General features: G+C 46.5%; 1 long non-coding RNA gene across 5 annotated transcripts in view; it reads right to left on the bottom strand.

Moving 5' to 3' along the window:
• LOC114867531 (uncharacterized) overlaps positions 1–23831 on the bottom strand; it is a 92209-nt gene that overhangs the window by 19120 nt on the left and 49258 nt on the right. The gene's annotated exons all lie outside the window — the stretch shown is intronic.

The raw sequence follows: 23831 nt of genomic DNA, 5'->3' as shown, positions 1-23831 counted from the left end.
AATTATGACACAGAAAGGAGGGATGGGGAAGAGAGGGAGGAGGGGAGGTAGAGAGAGAACAAAAGGAAGGCAAAGAGAGGGAGCGGCGGAGGGGGGGGTCTTTCATGTCTCCCCTGAGTTTGAAAAGCTTCCCTTTCATGTGAGCATTGTCATATTTCCTCTGTTCTCGTTCCATTTGCTCCACCTCCACCCCCCCCCCGTGATAGAGACATCACTCTTTGAGTACAGGAAGGGCAGCGCAGACGGCGGTGGGAGCGAGAAGCGAGCGCCGCGCTGTTGTTATTCCCAACGAATACGTGGCGAGGCGTGAGGCGGACGCGGGCGGCGCCGCTACAGATCGGACCACTCGCCTGCTCCGCATCACGATACGAAGCCACCGTTCAAGGACGCGCGCTCCCACGTGGAACTCAAACACGTTCTCCTGCCAAACACGGCGCGGCTACGTTTGCCTTCGAATGAACCCGGCCGCTTCATAACGAAGGGAGAGCGTCTGGGGGTTAAGGGGTCCACATGGTTACCTGTTGGTCCCACTGTCAGACTGAATAGAATCTAACAGGTGTGGTCAGGATTTAATACAGGGCATCTGTTTCTGAAAGTCATTCCTTACTCCTAGGTTTTTCTGTCGGTACCAGAACAGAAAAGGACAAATGAAGGAGGATAATAAAGAAAGAGTGGTTTTGGATGATGTGCTGGGAAAACAGGGCGACTGTTATTTTCTGATGCGTGCATACAGTGCTTTACTGTATATCGCAGTTCCAGTCCCTCTCCCGTGGCCATTGTAGTCGGTGAATTGGCCTGATTGGTGTGGGTTTACGAGCCTGCAGACGCTGAGGTCAAGCAGGTCGCACCTTCCAACTGGAGTCGACACCAACATAAATAGACAGTGTTTGTGACTCTCTATGCTTCTTCGGTGCACCCACCAATCACTTTTTATGACCCCCCCCCCACCCACCTTCAGGCATTCCACACACACTGACCCAGGTTTTTCTCTTTCTCTTCATGTGACAAGGTTCACTTTGCGTTTGCACGCGGCGCCAAGTGTTTCACAAAGCCTCTCTTTCTGTTGTCCACGGCTCTGGGGGTGTGAGCGTGTCGCAGGTTACAATAAGTTCCACCTACTGATCTTAATTGGACCTGATGTGTTGTTCTGCTCCCAGAACGCCTGTTGAGCACGGTTCTGTTCAGTTTCATTGTAAAGCAGGCCAAGAACTCTTGGCAGCCGCTGAGCTATAAAACACTTCGGGCGCAAAAGCTTTGCAAAAAGAAGCTGGCGAGAAAAGAAGGACCCCAAAATAACTGTTATTGTTTTTTCACTTTCTCTTTGAGCGCTCCCTCCCCCCGTCGCTCGCCCACTCACGCACATCTGCTGGTGGCGAGATACGGCCGCGCAGCGACGCCGCGGCGCGTCGTCCCCGCTGCACGCTAAGTTTTCCTTGGGTGATGTTTTTCTCATTACGGATGTCATTTAAAGTCCCTGCGCTTTGAATGTCGCTGGACGCGTTTTTACACATACACTCACGCCTTCCTGCTGCGAAGGCCTGACGCCCCCTCCCCGCAGTGATGGGTTTCGCTGGAATTTCCCCACTCTGGTGTGGAACAAGCGTTCGGATGGATCTGGGAACGGCGGCTGGGATTCCGAGGGAGGGACTAAAGGCGCAGTCTGAGGGTGTGAGGCTTTTGATGAGGGGGCTAGTTTTTATGTGGGCGTTGCTCCCACACAATCAATTACATTTTCAAAGTAGAAATACTGTTTGGTCTCCTACTAAAGTTATTACTGATCAATAACAAACACCAAAGTGCCCCTAATAGGCTGTAAATCACCTCAGAAATGTTTTTTCTTTTATAGCTGGGCTAGTTTATTTATTTAGGACAATGACTAAATATCTCAAAGATTGTACGAGTAACTAGAAATATCGAACCAAATGATGTCTCAACAGAACAGAGCGACCACGAGCTGAGTTCGAAACTCTTCTCGCGAGTGACTGTGACTGGGAACATCTGTTAAGTTGCTGAAACGCCGTGTGACGTTCAGGGCACGGCTGCAGCCGCTTGTTCTCGCTAAGGGTTGCATTGGGACGCTTTGCTCTTGCATCTGGCGTTTCTGAAAGGTTGTCTGGATCGGGGCCAAACATCTCTTCCACAACTGATTAATACAGACAAAATACTACAGCACATTATACAAAACATTAAAGGAAAACATCTGGAAAGCTCGCGCTGCTGGTAATGATAACTAGAGAATCGAAATGTGGGAAAACAAGAGAAAACTACAGGTTTGATGAGTGTTAAGTTCTAGTATCGTTGCTTTATACTGTAGCATAGAGTAACTTTAGTATTGACTACAACATCATAACAGGAAGTGTACATCATGTTTCCTGTTTTCATTGTATTTCACCACGTCACGTAGAAACGCCTCGTTTGGGTCCTAAAACAAGCAGCTAAGCAACTGTTCCAGGATCAGCTTGGTATCATTTACTCGGCTGCTAAATCCTGTCACCACTGAACCTGAGGACACGTCACACAGAGAATCCATCACACCTCCTCTTTCTTTCCCCCTCTCCAGATTTTCCTGTGGGATCTGTGAGGAAGGAAAGTGAGATGAGGGCAGAGGAGAAAAGACGAGAGGGGAACAGTCTGTCTTCCATTAACATTATCTCTATGGGAGCCCAAAATGGACTGTGTCAGCAGAACACCAGCTCGCTGTCAGGAGGAGAACCTGAGAACGAGGGGGAGCAGAGAGGTTCGACTTCAGCGTCCTGCAGGTCGGATTTATACGAAACAGCCAATCAATCACCGAATACAAGAAACAGAGTCAAAATATATGAACGTCACTGAGACTAAATCAAAAATCTTCTCTTCTGTGTCCAGCAGTAATGAAGTCACACACAAATGCCTCACTTTGTTCATCTCTGGGGGCAAAGGCAGATATAGTTACATAAAAAGGTTAAAGAAACAATATGTTACTGATTGATTGATGTCATATTTTTATGTCTATAATAAATACTTTAACAGTGCTGCTTCCTTTTTATTACTTACATTGCTTTGCGAGAATGTGTGTTCTGTTCTGTGTTCTTATAAAGTCAACACAAAAGCCTTAAGTCCTCATGTCAGACGTTCTCCACACTGTTGTATTTATACTTGGGGTCATTCACGTATTTGATGCCGTTGACCCCTCCGTGCTTGTTGGATCTACTTGCATGGACCCAATTACGGGAGGAAGACGGATGAGGAAGGAGCCTCTAAACAACGTCGGCAGAAAGAAGCTCAAGCGTAAGCAAACACAAGAAAAATGAAGGCGGGTTAAAAGTGAAAGCGAAGCACCTGATTTACTCCTCAGCAGATAGCGTTGGAGTCCATAAAGCCGTCCCGTCCCATCTGTCTCGCATGCATGATGTCTGTGTTTGGACACTTGCACCATTAAGGCCCATGATATGTGATTTAGACTATGGTGCGTTGCAGGAGGTTCTTCGTGCTGCACGATGACAAATGGATGGACTGTAGTTATGACATGTTTAAAACCAAGAGAGCTCTGTTTACAGTCCAGGTCTTTGTTCAAGCCCAGTGTTTCTGGCTCCACAAGAAGGAACCGATGAATCGTCTTGGCTGTTATCTTAGACAGTGCCACATGGGTTCACTGGGAAATAGGACACATGCTAACCATCACTGGAGCTCCACGCGAAGCTCACAGCAAACTAGCTTAGGTGCGCAACAAAGAAGCTGAGCATTGTGTTTGTGATGATGAAGGTCCAGAGCGCTGCTGCCACGAAGGCACGCTTTTAAGTTGTATGAGAGGCTCCAACTAGTGAGTTGTGAATCGGTCTAGTCGGGAGGAAGCTACGCGGGGGAGAATAATAGTCTTCTGGATCCATCAGAACAGAGGGGATCATGAGTGAAAAACAATCTTTCCTACTGAAGCTTCATTTGCATGGAAAAGTGGCCACACACTGTAGACTGCGACTTGGCTCGCGCTGAAGAGTGTTTACACTTGAAACCTCAAATATTTTCATTATTTATGAGCACCCTTGGCCGTTTTAGTGCTGCACAGCATTCGTTTAAAAACAAGAGAGGAGAGAGAGAGGATTTTTATGAGGCTGCAAAATTACCAACATGTGGTGTAAAACCTAAAACCTCTGAATGTCAAGGAAAGAGAAGTGTGACGAGTTCACTGTTCACTATGTGTGTATGTAGATCATCTGATAAGTGTCAGGTCCAGTCTTAAACCTTTCCCTCGGTTTCTTTTGCTTTTGTTCTACAAACCAATATTAGTAATTAGAGAAGCAGAAAATGTGACTGAGGGAAGTGATTTCTACCACGGGACAAAGAGTATGAGATCAGGACAGAAGCAGCGCTCTGTGGTGGACGCCACCGTCTTAAAACCAGCTTCTGACAGAGAAACCGTTAAGAAGCGTTAAGATGTGTCCAGCTTCAAATCTCAAACGTTTGACACCAGCGCAAAACAGGTGCTTTTAATTATGTGCCCACGGAAACAAGAAGCGCGTGCTGCCACAAGCTGTGGGATGTGGACAAAGAACGTACACAGACGGAAAAGAAGGAGCGCAAGAAGTGATGTGAGATCAATGAAGTCGAAAAGCAAATTAACTGTTTTTGCTTCAATGGGAGAAAAGTTGGGCGCTTCCATCCACTCCAGGAGGAGAGCCGCCGAGCCTTTTCCCAAAACCCATCACGGTGATGCTACGTTCTCACCGTTTCAATGTGCAGGTGGGTGGAACACGCGCGGGGCATCTCTGCCGGGCGCTCCTCCATTAGTGCCCTTGCATTTGCAGCGGGGTCATCAGCTGTGGAGCAGCAGCAGCAGCATTTTAGACCACATCCGTGGACACTTTCCACTGTCAGACCCTCACGAGCCCATGCCACACCATGAAACTAGCCTTTCTGCTTATTGGGACAACATTAGTGTAAAAAGAGAGTCTAAGCTCTATGTCAGAACTTATTCAAGTTTACAACTTTTCTAGTTCTACTTTGAGATAATAAGACATCGGTTTTTAAGCTGCTCTGTCAAATCCTATGACCTACAGTAATTAAACTGTCTTTGATACAAGAGTTGACAGATATACTGTATTAATTAGATACACACTGTATGTACAGTGTAGCAGATGATCCTAGATGTAATACAGCATATAGTCTGTTCAAACTAACCTCTGGATGCGTGTTAGAATGACTCTGACGCTGAGTAACTACAGGCCCAGTAGTGTCCTGACCTCCGCTTGGCTCCGAGCTCCTGTGACAAACACATGTTCCTGACTATCATTTCCAAATCCTTAAACCATGACCCCACTGCTTCGGAGCGCAGATATGCTCATGATACCCAACACCTGCACTTGACCGCAAAAATATTGACAAGTCTAATGGAGGTCAGAGGTTTGGCTGCGCTAACAGGTTTGACTTGGCTTATCGAAATCCTTTTCAATGAGCCTCCAAAGCTGCAGCAGAGTCATTAAAAATATACAGGCATGGGCACCGAGGTCAGGAGCTTCAATGTGTGTGTGCTCTCAAAACACCGATGCTCCCCTCTCTTTATTTGGATAGTTTCGCAGTGGGAGCTTTGCTTATTTTCACCCATAAGTGCCTGGGAGTAATCAAATCCCAACTGAAATATTTTCTTTGCCACCAGTACCTTTCTGCCTGCCATCTTCAGTCCCTGGGAAGAACCCCGTTGGGTCCCGAATCTCTCTCCAAACCAGGGATTTAGGGAAGATTAGGGAAAACTATGTAAATGACTCCACATGACTTCCGCAGAGTCAAGCGAAATGTTAGACCCTAAAAGAGGATAGCTGGTAGTCAGGAGGGAAGCAATGACAGGAGGCAGAAGAAAGAGCACATCCTTGGGAATTTCCTTTGGAAATCTGTGGATTATCCTCCCTGTTCTAATGAAAGTTGTCAGGATTAAGAATGCTGCCGTCCGCCGAGGCTGAGGCTGCTGCACCAATGAGGATGGAGCACGAGACCAAGGAACCTACTGCATTCCTACATCACCCAACCGGAGGTATAATATCTGTGAAGGGGCCCGTGATGAGACACGGGGGAGAATGGAGCCGATGATGGAGACGAAAGTAAAAATGAGCAGGCAGATCCAGACACGGGCGCGCACGTTAAGCGCGCACATCAAATTCATGTCTGGCTAAAACGGCTCTCAGACGAAGTGCAGCGGTCCTCTCAGAAATACTGATTAGCTGAAATGTCTCTCATTCCACCACCCTTCATCCTTCCTTCCTTCCCTCACTCCTTCTCTCCGTGATGAGACGGCCATCTCAGTGTCAGGGATGATGGCTAAGTGGGAGCTTGAGCACTTCCTTAATCAATCTGGGTAATAGAGAGAAGCTTGCCAGCGACACACCCTCTCACACACACACACACACACACACACACACACACACACACACACACACACACACACACACACACACACACACACACACACTCAAAGACCTGTCAGCTCTCATTCTCACCCCATACGCTGATTCATTGAAACATTGAGCGCTCTCTCATCCACGATGGCAAAGGAAGTAAACAGGTTTGACACATTGCTGTTGATCCACCTGCAGGTCCAAAGAAACACATCAAGGATAGATTAGCACAGTGGTGCATGAATTCTGCAAACACACACAGGAAATTACAAAGTGAGCACTGCCTGGAAGCCACACTTCACTGTCAGACAGATACAGGGAGGCAGCTGGGAATGTCACGCACGCACACTCGGCAGGCGATCCAATAAAGGAGAGGACTCGGAGAGGGCGAATACCTTGATAAGCTGCGCTATGCAGCGCGTAAACAAGTGTCCGCTCTAAACCAGAGTCAGTCCAAGACAGGCAGCGGAGGCAGAGTGGGAGGGGCCTGGACGCCGCCAGCTGCTCATCAATATCATAGTGAGCCGCACAGCTGTGCACGGGTGCGTCCACAGCGATGAATGAAGACGTTCCATCCAGACAAGTTCTATCAGCACATTCCAGCCCTGCTGTCCGTATCCGTCCACATCTGCCCCTTAATCCAAGTCCAACCTTCCTCTGTCTTACTGTGCCAACACTCTACCACTATTCCCCTCTGTGTCTGTGTCTGTACACAAACATCTTTCTGTCTCCTCCCCATCCCTCCATCCCTGTTCTAACCCTCTGACCCGGTCCAAATGGCCTCAAGATGTTGCTGCAATTCATTTGCATTTACTTACATGTCTAGCACAAACACAGCCAAGAAAAGCCTGGAGGAAATGTTGACCACATACTGTATGGCAAGAAGTGGCTGTTTGAAGACATCTTGAGCAGTGATGTTCTCCAAGGATTAGGCCACAAAACAGACTGGTACAGAGAACATTCAGAAGTTGCTGAAAACTACACACGACAAAATTTTAAGTAGTTCTTTCTCTTTCCCCAAATATCTGTAATGCAAATCACTGCAGAAAACATTAACAAACTGTCCGCAAGCAAAAAAAATGCAACTAACACGTAAGACATAGCTGGTGTTGTGTGTACACTTTCCATCTATGTTCAAAATGCTGGATCATAAATTAGCTTTTGGTTACTAAGTAAAGTAAAAATTGGTGTGTTGACTTATTTAACTTGTTTGAGCAGTCACGGTCCCAAAGCAAAGTTAATTTCTGATTTAGTTTACACGGGTCAGAGAGGTGACTTCATCTCCTGCATCTTGCTCATCAAATAACACTCCTCCTGCTTCACTTCCAACCAACCTTCCTCCTGGTGCTTTTGATGGGAAATGCACTAAACGCATCGTGAAACCCGAAAGCGTCATCCTAACCCTGTGTCTCATTGTTTGACTGCTCCGTGGCAGAAGGACCTCCATCAGACGGAGGCAGTGAGACAGTACAGGCTCAGCAGCCTCCCTGTCTGCTGTGCCCGTCGCCCCACTCCGTTTCAAGGCAAGAATTCACCCCTGTAATCCATCCCAGCTGCGGCAGATTGCACGGCCAATTAAAGAAAAACCGTTTGGCTCGGCCCAAACGAGCCAACCACATGTTGCAGTGCGACCTCCCCCTCGGCTCTGCCCCCCCCCCCCTCGAGACCTCACCCCTGTCGGGTGAGGGGTCGCGGCGCTTGTCGTTTCTTCCGAAATGGGGCATGGAGGAACGCACAGCGCCCGCAGACAAACAGCACAATTAGCCCCGGCTCTGAATGAACATCTCTTTCTGGAGAGGTCAGCGAGGCCTCGTCCCACGTTCATCGCTACAGTGGAGGAACCCCCCCCATGTGCTACCGCTTGTCTTCATGCCCATCAGTCTGTGCTGGGTTTTGGTGGGAGGTGGTGAACTGTTGATACTACGGGGAAACCATAAAGCCGATGACATGAAATGCTTTCGACTTGGACTGAAGCATATTTAGTGTTTCTGTCTCAGATAGTTTTCAAACACAGATTGAAATACACAGCATTGCATGTACAGATAACGCTTCATAACAGCACCGCCATGAACTTCCACGTGTGGTGCAGAGCCGAAGGACTAACACACTATCACAACATCAGCAGAATTCATGGCAAAGGAGCAGTATTGGGTGGCGTTACATTGCACTACTGTACCTGATGAAGTGGCCGGTAAGTGAGGAACAGAGGTCACCCATTAGCAAGGACGCTCACTGAGGCTGGTGAAATGAGCTCATAAATTTACGATGATGTTGCTTCAGGAAGAAAAGGAAAATCACAGGGCGAAAACAAGGCAGAAGACAAATACGGGTCATCGGGGGGGCTTCTGTCCTTTGGGCGACTCTCACATGTGAGCACACTGTACTTGCACACTGCACCACTGTCCGGCGTGGCCATTGTGTTTCCTCCTGAGCCCCATTGGCACCGTCCAACGCTGGCGCATGGCACCGAGGCGCTCCGCCGCATAAACAGGAAATCTAATCAGAGCGCCAGCAGTTCTGCTAAGCCTGATACTGTAAACACACATAAGCTCCCGCATAAATATGAATGCAGACAGGGGCACATGGGAGGATGGGGGAAAGTGGCCAGTATAGATTTGCCTCCCGTAGACACCAAGGCATTCCTGCTGTCTGAGGTATGGACAGCATCACGCAGCCTAGAAACAGATGCGCTTACAATAACTAACAATAGTCTATAGAATATGAGCATGACCACTTGTGATCCACGTGACCCTGCAAATATAGAGCGGCGACATACTGTACTGTACTGCAGCGAAGGAGCTGTGGTTATGGTCGCGCTTTCACCAAAGCGAGGTATTTAAAACCCAGTGAGAATACACAGACGGAGCGTTGCCTCGTGGCCCAACTGCAGCTCACTTTGCTGCTGTGGAGTCGGTTTGCATGAGGCCGGACGCTTTAACATTGGACGGCGCGTGAAACGTACAGAACGGAGGACGAGCACGATTTCGCAGGTTTGATGGACGATAAAAGCAACGACACAGAGGCTCTGCTGCTATAAACGCACTTGAACCTGCAACAACACAGGCTTCTCCTATTCCATGTGTGAATCCCTGGAAGAAGCCGGAGGAAAGGGGGGGGGGGGGGGGCCCAAGACGGACAGAGCCACCCAAAAGAAAACAGACAGTGTTGCATTCCCCATTACTGCTGCAGACGTTGACATGAAGCAGAGGCCGAGCGGTGGCTGCTGTATCAAACCCAGAACCCTCTCTGCACCGCATTCTTTCACTCTGTGTCTGTGCAATAGCGAGATCAATGCATCAACCGGCCGTCTCTGTTACGGCCGTCCTTCTGTTCAGCCTCTCCCAGGAAACGCGTGGAGCTGCAGGTCGACCGATGCAGCGCGCCTTCAACTCCTTCTCTGTGACTCCACACAAACGTCCCTGTGCTGACGCCCCCCCCCCCCCCCCCCTTCTCCGAACCCCCTTTCAATTCCCCCCGCGTGTTGACAGACGCTCTCATCTGGGCGACCTTGCGTTCTTCCTGTGTTTCCAGGCCGGACGGGGTGAGAGTTGAAAGGTCAGCCTTGTGCGCGGCGCTGTCCCAGGATCTGTCAACACAACCTCTGCTTCGTAATACCATTTCCTTTGGATCAGCCTAAAAAGAGGGGGGGGGGGGGGTAGTTAACAGAGTCAATTAGCTGCACTGTTGTGGGACGATGGACCGATGAGCACACAACTCAGCGCTAGGCTACAGCAGCTAAATGCAGGTTTGTCTGACTTGTTATTATTTGTTAATATAAAGTAGCAGCTACATGTATGTCTGAACTCAGTCTTCTTCCAGAGTCGTCTTTAAGGGCTAACAAACCTCCCAGTCAGACATAGGCTGGAGCACGGGAGGGGTCAGGCTGTAACACGCCGCCACGACCCACTCTGACCTCAGTTGTCACTTTTATGGTCTGTTCAATACAACGTGATCAATGCCACTTAATTGTTTTCCAAATGATGTCTTCCCATAACAGGTCAAAGGTCACGCTGATTATGAGCATGCTGCGACCGAGCCGCCCATCCGCTGGAATCCCCCTTCCTTTCCCATTGACTCAGCCCGTCTGAATATCCCGCAAGGTGCTCGGAGCCGCTCGGAGCCGCCCGTCACTGTGATGGATTGTCCCTAAATACAGCAGGGCCTGATCAGAGGTCGGTTTCCGTGGTAAATTCGCAGCGGGCCGTGTTTGTGCATGTGTGAAGGTTGGTATTTCTCCCAGAGTCTCGCCCTACAAGCTGTCTCCGTGTAGAGCCCATACAAACCCACATATCAGTTTGTCATCTGTTGCGTGTGTGTGTGTGTGTGTGTGTGTGTGTGTGTGTGTGTGTGTGTGTGTGTGTGTGTGTGTGTGTGTGTGTGTGTGCAGACAGGGTCTCAGCAGCAAGCGACAGAGAAGAATGTATTTTCCTTTCCATTGCCATTAGAATGGAAAAACCTGGGGTGTAATGACTCAATCCACGAAATGGGAGTTAAACCATAATAATCATTAAGGGGCGGCCACACACAAATGCACATGAACAGACACACTACATATCACCAGCTGTTTTACCCTGCCCCATATTTCCCCTGTGAAAACACGTCTCTGGGACAGATCACACACTCGCGCACACCAGCGCAATGCAGCGTTTCCCGGGGTGTTTTGCTCCGCTCCGAGTTTGACAAATGGCGTGAAATAAATTACAGCTAATGATAAAAATCTGCCTTGTTCTTTTGAGATGGGCCCTAACTTCTGTTCCTCAGATCCTCGTTTTCCTGTCGCTGTCAAGCGGTGCACAGTGTCAAGCACAAATTAAATGAGCTTAAAAACAACACCTGTTCAATATCAGTCAAGCGCTTTTTCTTTCTCTTTTTTTTGTTTTTTTTTGCTGCGGAGCTGCTGGAAAAGGATGAAAAATGACTCGCGATTAACTGAGTATTGAACCAAGCGCGACACACCTCCGCGGCTTTAGCCTGCAGACCATTCATTTACATGACGGCACATCTGCACCGTGGAGACACGCGCTGCTTCAGCGCTCGCTACAAACACAGCCGCCTGCATTGCTTTTGATGCTGGGTCAAACAGCTCTTCCACCGCTGTGGGAAACCCGTACGCTCCTAAACGTGCCAGTACGCGTCATGTACAGCGTGTAAAACCCCATTCATGCCACAGTAGGAGGCTGGAGGAGATGACGTATACTCATATATAACATTCTTAACGTTATATACAGTAGCGGCCCTTGGTGAAACGTCTCCAGTGTATTTTCCAATGGAAGCGACTGTGCGGCTCACGCTGCTCCGTGTGTTCAGACAGTGAGGCTTCTTTCACAGAGACGAGCCTCTCCTCTCAGGAACACCTCGCTGCTCTTGGACTGTTGATACCTGACGTCTGTCTCAATCCGCCCAGCCTTTCCTGTGTGCTGGTGGTCCCCGGGGCGAGTCGGCATCGGGTTGATGGTTAGAGATGTCTCTCTGGCTCCTCTCCTCCCCTGTCTCGTCTGTTTCTAGTCTCGTGTTTCATCGCAGCTGTCCACTTTTCGCCCTCTTCCTCTCCGCACACCCCCCCCCCCTCGCTTGTCTCTCTGTCATTTTAACCTTCACTCTCTGTCTGTCTGTGCCTGTCACTCTTTACCCTCCTCTCTACTTTTCGCTTTCATCATGGCACTGTTTCTGTGCCGAGGTGAGTGTTGATAGCTCTCATATTTTCTCCCAGGCCTCCTCTGTTCTCATCCTCCTCGCTCCACATGTTCCCTTCGCCTGTTCCCCGGTCTGGTCCAAATCAGACAACACATCATAGCCAGCGAGGCAGTTTCCACGAGGACATCTCACACCGCACTTTTTCCCCTTTTAGACCATAGAGCTATCAACATCGTCTTGTCATTATCTAGGGCCATTTTCAGGTCAGTCACGGAAGACACACTTTGGCTATTTGCGAATAAGACTCAGTCGGCAACATGACCATGGGATGAGTGTACTCTTGACTATTCTAGACTGCTTTAAGGTTTAAATTACGATTTTTCAGGTTGCAATATTTACTTACATGTAATATTTAAATTAGAGGAAATTTGCATCAATGATTGGGCAGATATTTAATTCTGTCCAAACTCAGAAATGACCACGTGGAAGGAACATTTCTCAACTAAACTCAGAAAATGTACTGACCTTAATATTGATGCTGTGTATGAAATTATAAACTTAGAGCTACATTTACAGTAGTTTAATAATATCTGCTTATAGGAAGTCCTCAAAATATAAAACAATAGAGAACTTAAAATAACTAATAAAAAGGAGAAAAGGGCAGAAATCTATTAAATACAGCAACACAGTATAAATGTGTTTATTGCATTCTATTTTGTATTTGCATGGTATTTTGTAACATCAATTTTATCGCTGAATGGGATGCGAATTAAAAAACTAAAATAAACCCATTCTCTACCATGCTTTATTACCGAAACGCAGTTTCAAGCCAACACAAGCAATGATATTTATACAAACAGTGAGTTGGCAGCATATGGGTCAGAAATGATTTTGTGATCCACGCGTGCCAAAGCCCATTTCATTTGCTATTCTGTATGGATTTATAGCACATTGTGTTTATTGCCGTTCCTGTATACAGACTTCACCGCGCTGTTGACTATCAAATACAGTGGTGTTAACACAGCTTCTCTCCCTGCTTCCGCTCGGTACATGGCTGCGAGCATACAGTTCAACGGCATCATTAGGAGAGAGCGGCGATGCTCCAGGCAGAGATCTGTCATTATTCTCGTCTCAGCAGTTATTCTTGTCTCAACGTCCACAGTCTTGATTTCTTGGATCCCAGGAGCTCTGTCAACAGGACGTCTGCGTTCCCTGCGACCGTGTTTGTATGCTGCAGCGAAGGCTTGGGTTACACTCCGGTCTCCAAAACACGGCCAGGAAAAACAAATGACATCCCTTTTTTCAAATGTGGAATCTGGGGAACAGTATTCTCCCCCGCTCCCCTCCAGTTTGGAAAGTGATAGATTCATCAACTCCAGCCGTCGCGGATTGGGCCAATTGTTCAGCCCTGCCATGATTTGATGTTTTCCATATGAGTGGGTATCCTCTTATATTATAATGAGACGCGCAATCAGAATCAGTGTGTGAACGGTGGCTGACATTTTGCCATAGAACACATGAGTGCTTGCAGGTACTGGAGTGCACACAGAGAAGAAAGCCTGAAGTCTAAAAATACATGCTTCCCTGTTCACAGCTGAGGGTGACTGAACCAAGACAATAATTACACACACACACACACGCACGCACGCACGCACGCTGAGCGAACCCCCCGTGCTGTTGTTAATCATTCTTCAACTCATATTATTAGTGTGCCGTCACCTGTGGTTTGAGCCTCCAGGACAGGGATAGTTCTGGAGACAGCACTTTTACGGTGAGCTAAAATGGTCCTGTCATTCCCAATCCCAGCTCAAATCCATCAGCCCCGTTGCTCCTGTCACAGGAAAGGGAGTGAGGAGAAGGAGGACGCCTATCGCCAACCAGGCAGGCGGCAAAAATAATTTGGAAAACGTCACAGTGACCAAAAACTATTCCAGAAGCAGACTCCCAAACTGTGAAGAGGGAACCATAAGGAGTCGCTTATTGGAAGCGTGATGAAAAATAATACACTGTGGGAATGGAAAGCCTGAAACTTGAAGGGTTATTAAGTTGTGGCGGCCGTAAAAGGACTAAGAACAGTAACTAAGCACAGTAACCATACAAGATGTACAAGAGAAGGTCAACTGTGCACTGATAAAAGGTGATGAGCGGCGCACTCATAAGCAGCTTCCAGTGGTTCTTCTCTGTTGTGGAGCTGCTATTTTCGAGTTTTTGACTGTTAATATGTTTAATGACCAGCCATCGCAGATTCCTGATTCCAAACAGTCAAATCAATTCATCTTAATATTTAGTATAGAGGCGTAAGTATTATTTGCTCAAATAATTTAGATTTGCTACAACCTTGTGATGCTTCATTAGTTGTATGTTCTTTCAAATTCTCTAAGTTCTCTGCTTCAGATACTAAAACCGGTAGCTGTATAAAAACTGATCATTACCATATCATTTTATTCTCTGATTTAATTCCAGTTCTTGTAATAAACAAGGGACAAAGGGTGAAGATTTGTGTAATGGTGAGTGTTTGCACTGTGTACAAATGGTCAAAAGGAGGAAAACAATCCGTTCTGAAAGGGCAGAAAAATAAAAATCAGGCACATTCACAAATCAGTCGCCATGGGTCCATAAACAATCATCCACTGGGAGGAAGGACTAATATTCAGAAAGGATGATGATTAGCAGGAAACAATGGAATATAAGTTCTGCTGAGTAGCGCTGAATAACAACTACACATTTGCGAGGTCAAACAAAGTCACCAGTGACTTCTTTGTGCTACCAGATTAATGCGATAAGTTTAATCACGCCTTCTGCTGTTTGTTTTAATCCGGTGTAGGAGCAGGTACATCGAGGGTAGGTTTTCATTTGGGGTCCTGTTGTTTCTCCCACACATCACTAAATCTGGGCCATAATCACACCCACCCACCCGAATTCACACACTCATAAATCTTCTCCTCCAGGCTCTGATGTCGGCCCCATCCACAAAACACACTCTCCCCCTCTCATACATAATGTTGATCATAAACTACTGCGGGAGGTTATTTTTAACAATTCATCTCAAAGCCCTTCCAGCGCCAAACTTTTGGACCTTTGAAGTTTCAGAGAAAGTGCAAGTGAGGGGCTGGTTTAATTTCCCTTCACTCTACAGCTGCCAAGGTCCATGAGGACCTTCAAAAGCATTCAGACAGATAGAAAATTAAGCCACACAACAGAATAAAACGGGGGAGTTTCAGGAAAAAAACAACACTTCTGTGCGTGAAGTGAAGAGGAGTGGCATAATATTGCAAAACATTTATCAAATCTGCTGCAGGACAAATATTCATCTGTTTTATGCCTGTGAGGATACAAAATTGTGTGGAATGGAAATAACGGATCCATCATAGAGGCCAATTCAGGACAAGCTGACAGAAGATTCCAGCTCTGGGGACGTGTCTTACGTTTCCACTGCTTTGAAACAATATCCAATCACCCAGTGCGCTTTGGCTTCTTCTATGAGAAAAGAAGGGTCAAGAGAGCAGGACATGATGTATAGGAAGCGTGTGACAGACATGTACAGAGGCGAATGCAGCAACATGGAGTAAAGTAGAGAAGCAGAGCAAGAGGCCGAACATCAGATTTAACCACTGTCTGAACATTCAGAACGTTTCGTGATGTTGGCATCAAGCGCTTTGGGATTATACTGTGACACTCAATTTATTGATCCCATTGATCTCAATGTAGTACTATCAATGAAATTTGAGAAAGATACCTAATTTGTAAAAAAAAAAAAAAAAAAAAAGAAAATATAATATAAAATATAATAAAATGAAAATTACTGTACAGGTTTCCAGGTTTTATAAAGTTCCTCACTCTCACATGCTCTGGTTATAGATGCCACATTCATTATTGCTGCTAACTTGATGCTATTATGTTTTCCAAACTTAAGCATAATTTATAATTTAAAATATTTTATAATATTAAGTTTAATAACTACTACGACTATGTTATTTTCTATCTTCAATCTCGAGTCCCCTCCTTAAACCATATGATTAAAAAAAGACGGTTCCAAACACAAATAACTGTACAAGTTAATCAGATAAAAAAAACATTTAAATTGTAATATATAAAAAGGAGCACATTATCAGGTTTAAGCCACTAACCTGTCTAAAAATCTCAGACTCTAAATTCAAAATTGAAATGGTACATTTAAGGTGTGCATCAAGAATGAAAGCTTGACCATGGCGCATGTTACAATTCAGCCACGTAGAGTAGTTTCCTCAGCAAACAGTAAGAACAGAGATCAGTACAGAATGCAGAAGCAAACGAGAGGATATAAAATAATTACAAACACAGCTGAAAATATGCTGCGTGCACAACATCATCCGTCATGATTAAAGTGTTACCAAACGCAGGAGAGAAATGAGCATCGTCTGCGAGTGATTCAGAGGAAGAGAAAATAAGGGGAGAATGAAAGCTAAGAAGTGAAGGGGTCCTCCTCCACCTCCCGTCGGTCTCCAGCACATTAATTGAGTTTGGATGGATTGAAGATCGATGGTGGGGAGGACCCTGGATTGCTCAGCGGTAAGAGGGATTAAAATTTGAAATCAATTAGTTTTGTGTCTGCAAACCCTTACCTCTGCGGGAAGAGAAAATCAATTAAGGAAATTAAAAGTTGAAGCAGCGACAAGAAAGTCATTTTCAACGCGCTTTCATCTCAGCTAAAGCACGGATGCCACCGAGGATCACAGCGAGCGCTTATCTCCGTTTCTTAGAAGAGGGCAGGAATTCAGGGGAGGTTTCTGACCTTTAAACACAGGGATGAATTAAAAACAGAGTTTGGGAGTGCGACTGATCAAATAAAACTACAAACTCATAACATCCAGGATGTTAGCTAGCTAAGAGGCAGACATACATGTAGTAAGAGGCAGACATACATGTAGCAGTGGAAGGTGCAGATAGATGCTCTGCACAGAGAAAGAGAGGTTAGAGGTCAGGACACAGCGACTCTTTGAAGATTCCGCCCAGGAACAGACCACACAGCGAAGCAGGCTCACCATCATCAGTCTCTGGAGGGGATCATCACCAAGGGTCAAAGGTCAGCCACGTGACAAAACAGCACCGAGTGCAGGTGAAATGAAGCCGGTCCGTGGTTGACGACGCGCCAAGAAAAGAAATTATGAGGACAAACAGGACAGAATGTGACCAAATCAGTCCATCACTAGTGACCAGTAGGTGCTTCTTTAAACGTTTTTCCATAAGTCATGCTTATTATATCATGTCTTTATTCTAATTACCCAACACTTACAATGTGTTTTAATACAGTATCTGAGTGCCACTTGAACAAGTACCCATTAAACATATAGACACACTCACATACTTGATGGACAAAGAAGCTCTTATGTCAGCGAGAGAAAATGAGGGAGGAAAAAAAACTCCTCCACTCTGTCTCCCCACAAAAGAAGCAAACAGGCTTTGATATCAGTGAAGAGAAGCTCCCTCCAAGTCCAGTTGGAAGTAATCTATTCTATACATAAAAAGACACAGAGCCATTTCTCTGCCCCACACTTGTCCTGCAGCGAAGAGCCTTTCCAAAAAGGCGGTGAAGGAGCACAGAGAACGCGGTGGAATGAAAAAAAGGGCATGGGGCAGAGGCGCCAAAGGATGCGAGGGGAGAGAGGAGGACTGGGGGAGAGGGGATGGGATGAGGGAGCAGAGTGGGAATAGAGGTGAGAGAGGGAGGAAAACCAGGACAGAGCGAAAGAGCAGTGAAGAAAAGTCTCATCCCCGAGTATCTGCACCTGAGAGCAATTTGTCCCCAATTTTGGGAGCTTGATCACACCATTCAAGTGTGTGCACACAAATAGTGACACACACCGCAGCCTTCGCAGGGTCTGGAGGGAGTTAGACACGCGGATGATGTCTTCTGGGAAAGCTGCAGGGGTCTTTGAAGAGACACTAAGCTCTCCAGGACTGTGCACGCTAGGCATCAGGGGCCCCTCTCACTTCTAGTGTGTGTGTGTGTGTGTGTGTGTGTGTGTGTGTGTGTGTGTGTGTGTGTGTGTGTAATACTCCTCAGGCTCCCTTTTTTCTTTTCCTCCATTCGTTATTTCGGTGAAGTAGCTTGGGTGGAGAACTTATTGTGGGCAAAGGGTGGCATGGAAAGAAAGGAAAGCAGCAAAAAGCGGAGGCAAGGAAGAAAAACTGCTTTTGCCTTATTTCTCCGTTTCTTTCTTATCTTGGACTCGGAAACAAGGCATTAGTGACTGGAGCACGGCCAACGGCGGTTCTTTATGATTGGGTTATAATAAAAACCGCTCCTACATCAGATGGGATGACGGAACGAATATCCGAGATGGAGGAATAGGTGGAGGAGTAGGCACTGGGAGGGTGAGGAAAAGAAGGCGGAGGGAGGTTTGTGGTGAGCAGAGTTTGCTTAAAGCACTAAGATGTTATTGCAACGGGCGTCTCAGGAATGCAACCACTCACTACTGTGACCAAAGAGCACAGAGAAGTAAAAGGAGGAGGAAAAAAAAAAAGAGGCAGTGGGAGAGAGACTGGTGAACCAGAGAGCCACCAGGCTAACCACATTATGTCATCAGAGCTTTATGATCTGCTAATAACCAAATTGTATGGAAGAAAAACACTCTGGCTTCAATTAGAGTCTGCAAACGCTCGGGCCGTAGGTACAGGTTCAAATGTGGCATCACTAAAACTGCCAAAGCATGTGGACACAAAAAGTCAGAGACAGGTAGAAGCAAAGCTGGAAGCTATGACAAATGTCCTGGCTTAAAAAAGACTGATCCGACCGACTCTACTGCTTAATCCAATGTGAAGGCTTATTGTTGGCATGACATTAACCTGAGAGGAATATAATTGAATCCTAAGGCCGTATGTCTAGACAAAAAACTCAAATACTTGTTCAATGTGAATGAATGTGATCACAGAATTACAAGGTTTACTGGCTCTTTTCACGTCTGCTAGTTTTGCAACAATCAATGATAAGATGGTGTTTAAAAGAAACTCAAGGTAGTTCAAATCCAGTCTAATTACAGCTTATGCTCTTTGGAACAGCCAAAGGAGTGCATTGGTACTTTCTTACCTACTTGCCAATGCTCATCATTTAATTAAATCCTTTTAATTAGCAGCTAATAAAACTAGAAAATATCCTGAGACAATCACTTTAAGCAGCTTGAAGCCAAGGAGAAAGGGGAGGGTGGAGGCGGTGCTAACCCATCCATTATCCTGTCTCCGATGGGCTCTAATTAGCCCGGGCCAATCACAGAAGGCAATCAATCAGCTCGCACGTCAGTCTCCACCAATCACAGAGCGCCATTAGTCACTGTCTGAGGGTGTCTGAGCCAATAGCGCGGCCGGATGATAGAGGGGAGCGAGGGCTGGCTGCCAGGGATGCGGGAGCTTCACAGGACAAGGGGTGGAATGGGCCGTGACAGCTTTATTCATCTGACGCTTAAACGGCCTCCGAGGAGAGGCAGAGAAATGTCAACGTGGAGAGGACGATTACGAGAGATATCGATCCGCTCGCCTTCGCCGAGAAGAAAAGAAAACACCCCTGCTCTGCCTCAACACTCCCTGAGGTCTGCTCCCACAGACGGTGGGAGACAGGTGGGGAGAAGAGGGGGAGGGATGGGAGGAGAACGCCGTGCCTCCCCCATTCATTCTCCACTTTAGCCCGTGTTGGCTGTGGGTTCTTTTTTTTTTTTTTTTTTTTTGCTGGCAGTGCATCTGTTTTACAGCAGTCCAGATAATGCTCACCGCGGGCTGCGGCTTTGACTGCATGAACGACTACTGCATGGCAACGAGGAACAGGCTAAAATAATAAAAAAAAGAAATAAAAAAAAACACTGGAAGAAGTAAACACCATAAAACATTTTGACATTACAGACTTGTCTGTGAAGTTTAACGAAGCCAAAAGCCATTAGTATTATATTTAGTTAATGCTAATTGCTTGCTCATATTGCTTTTTAAGTGTTTATTCGATTCATTAAAAAGCCACACGGCTTTGAGGAACAAAGCAGTAGGAGTGAATGACAGCTGCAGACACACAACGCCGCTCACTGCCCACTCCATCGCACACTCACCGCTAAGTACAGTCTACTATACGCATTAGCACTTTATCAACTATAGTTCATTAAAGTGTTTTTGTTTACAGTTCCAGAACCATAATTATGAGACACTCATTTACACTGAAGCGCTGCTGCTGCGGCATTCACTGTTCACACAGATACACATTTCTCAGATTGGTAGAATAGTTTTATCAGCTACACACTGTAGTGGTGTTTCTTTGAATGGATACACACTACACACGTGTCACTACACTATATTGCAATTGAATTCATGTACACTGTACCTAGAATGTTGACGCGTTTACAGCACCTCGTGTCCTCGAACGCGTCTCACACATTCAAATTCTCAGTCAGACGCCGCTTTGAGACTTTATTGCAGCATCTGCGCTCACATTATGCTGTTTTGTACATTATACAGTTGAAGCCCATGGCTGCTTCCTCCGTCCCCTATTTTCAGCCACTTTCCGCTCGCTCGCCCGCCCGCCCGCCCGCTCTCTCTCCCCGTTACACCCACACACACACGCTCTGCACGTTGCGCTGTGGGTGAACCTGGGCTGCGTTTCCTGCTGCCATTAAGTGCGGCTTCTCCGGGGCCACATTTCCACATTTCACTCTACTACAGCTGTTGCCGGCGCCAAATCCAGTAATCACTACTTAGCAGCCGCACGGAGCCGCGTGCGCGCCAGTAGGGAAAGGCACCAGAACCTGCACTCGAGGCCAACCTGCTCAGCCCATCAAGTCCTCTAAGAAACAAGCTCGAGCCCAATAGAATGTCCACTGGGCCCAAGCAGACTCTGTGAATTGATCGCATTAGTCTGTACACGTGAATTGGCAGCGCTGATGAACAGATGTCTACTTGCCAGCATTGAATTCTCAAGCTGACATTTTGAGGAGACACTGTGCCCTCAGTAAAAACGGCTAAAACCCACAAAGCCCAATAACAGCCCACTGGGCTTCCTCGTGGAGCTGCTGCTTTATTCATTTCTTTCCCCAGCTGCTGTTCTTGGAGCTGACCCCCTCACCTGGTCCGCTCAGACACCGCTCAAAGCAGCCACTGGTCGGACGTCTGGGCAAACGGGACCACTCAGACAGCAGCGATATTTAAAGCATTACAGAAGTTTGGTGAAAAAGGAAGTGAAGAAGGAGGCGGTCGGGCAGATCCTAAAGCTCGACCGTTTGTTTTTATTGTCCTAATTGCAGCTCAATCTACAGGAAATCTATGGGCTTGATGCAGGATGAAGCAAAAGTGTTTCCGAATGTTCTTGTAGTTATCAGCATCTACATGTAGCTGGAACAGTGCAGGATGCTCGCAATCACACAGTATGTGTCCACATTTAAAGGAATCAGACTATGAGTCTGAGAGAGAACTAAGATGTGACATCTGCAGGTTTGCAAAGTAAATATTAATAAATAATGTTTAAGTAACAGTTTGAAATTTGGCGAAAACACAAAACTATACAATTGACGGGGACAAAGAAAATGGGAAAAAAATGTCTGGCATCTGGAACACACCAAATACGCGTCTTCAGAAGGATTCAAGGTTATTGTTTAATGAGCTCATGTTACCGGTAATACATGGAAGCAGTGGAATTAGCCTGTGATGTTTATTTCACTAAATTAATTGCATCGCTCTGTTTTTAATTTGAATGTTTCAAGTTTCTCTAACGAGAGAGACATTATTCTAATGATTTCCTAATTAAATAAAACTAAATAATAACAGGTGCATAGGATGTTACTTCACTGATGTCAATTAAGATGTAAACAAAGGAAATTTTATAATCCATCTACAGTAAATCAAATTTATGATGACAAAGATCTTTGTTGTTGTTGGTCTTAAAAGGTTTGAAACTGATATTTTCCCCAGACACGGGGTAAAACTCTTCCTTTGCAAAAGTTAATGGTGAGATATTAATTTCGTAGCCTGAAAAAGCTGATAATAAGTGTAGTGGTTTCACCAGCGAGCATCAAAACCGCCTCTTTCTTGGCAGACAAAAGCAAACCTGAGGTGCCGGCAGCAAAGAGAAGAACAAGAACCAAGTCAGCCGTCGTCTCAGGTTTATTGCCTCGGAGCGAGCGGGATTGAAATACAAGACACTGCCCGAGTGTCACCTCGCCGCCAAAGTTTATACACTCACTATACGAGCGCTATTAAAGACAGAAGGAAAAGGCAGCAGAGGCGCAGGGAGGAGGGAGCCATTCCATTTCATCCGCACTAAAAGGCAAAGTCTTGGCGCCCGTCAGCGATTGGCCTCGTTAGCTCGCGTGTGTTTTACTCCTCAGTAACGTGGACGACGGAGCGTTTTGTTCCTCGCTTCCGTTCCACCTTCGTTTATCTGGCTCATCCCTCAAACCACCACCAAACAGGAGTTCAAGGTGAACACTGAGCTGGAACTTTGGGGGTTGTCCTATTTTTGTTTTTTTCCAATCGTGAATGACTGATTTTCAATCGAGCAAAGGAGAAGGTGTGTGGGTGTGTGTGTGTGTGTGTGTGTGTGTGTGTGTGTGTGTGTGAGACGCAGTTCAGTGGGTTTTTGTAGCAGCTCAAGGAAGCGTAAAGGGATCAGTGACAGTAAATAGCCAACAAGGTAACGATCAGGTCCCCTTAAGACAAGTCTGGGCAGTTAGAGAGCAACACACACACACACACACACACACACACACACACACACACACACACACACACACACACACACACACACACACACACACACACACACACACACACACACACACACACACATCTCTGATGCCGTTTGTACATTTCACTCGTATCTGATAAAAAGTAAGCAAAACCAGATGCACTTGCGCTTTGTCACAGCCCACATGCACTGCTGCCAGCGCACCCCCACACACACACATCTCACTTCATCACCCTGCGGGCTTGTTAAAAGGCCGTTTGCAGCATGCAGTAAAGCAGAGCTGCGCGTTGCCGCAGCGAGTCAGGTAACAAATTGGCGGCTTGTTCTTGTTCTTCAGCCGCTGCTGATTGTGGAAGTGGCTGCCGTACAGGCGCAGTGTCAGACGCTGGCCTGCGCTGGAGCATGAACAGGAGTTAAAGGATGGAAACAATATTCCTCACGCCCCTTTTTTTTCCCCCTCGAGTTTGGTTCTGCTCCTGTTTCCTCATCACGGCTCTTCCTGCTTCTCCATCTGCGCTTGTCTCATTTCTGGCCCCTCATTTTCCTACTCAGGCCAAAGTCCAGCACTCTCTCCCCTTCTTCCCTACTCATCTGCTGTCATCGGGCGTCCTTTGCAAAGCTTTTTTTTCCATTACCCGTCTATCAACATAGTCCAGCTTCGAAGAAGATAAAAAATGTGACTTAGAAGAATCTTTATTTAAATGAGGCTTTCAGTGGATGTGCTTCTGGTCATTTCTTAAGTTCACATCCAGTATTCAGACGCCATCATCCTTGTAATAATGACATACTTCATTGATCCTCATGGGGAAACTGTGCATGAGCACCTGCAGTGGATGACAGCATGCATGGGGCACAGTTACTAGCAGCCAAGAGGAATCAGGAGTCAAACCGCTGGTTTACACACAGCTCCACCCCTGAAATACCAGGATCTTTATGTGGCACTGCACCGTGTTCACCCATTCACCTTACTGGCGTTGGCTTATCAGCATGTGTATGTAGAAACAGTAGCAGCAAGCCGGAACCAAATCAATGAAGCTGAGCTGTGGTCCAGAGAGGTGGAAAATAATAATAAAAAGCTGAGCTGAGAAAATTCAGAGCCAGGTGATTGAAGAAGGTTTATTACTACGACTAAAGCACAGCTTCAA

The sequence above is a fragment of the Betta splendens genome, chromosome 13 (assembly GCF_900634795.4).
Source record: "Betta splendens chromosome 13, fBetSpl5.4, whole genome shotgun sequence".
NCBI lineage: Eukaryota > Metazoa > Chordata > Actinopteri > Anabantiformes > Osphronemidae > Betta > Betta splendens.
Note: the sequence above shows the minus strand (reverse complement) of the source record. Positions and strands in the feature narration are given on the sequence as shown.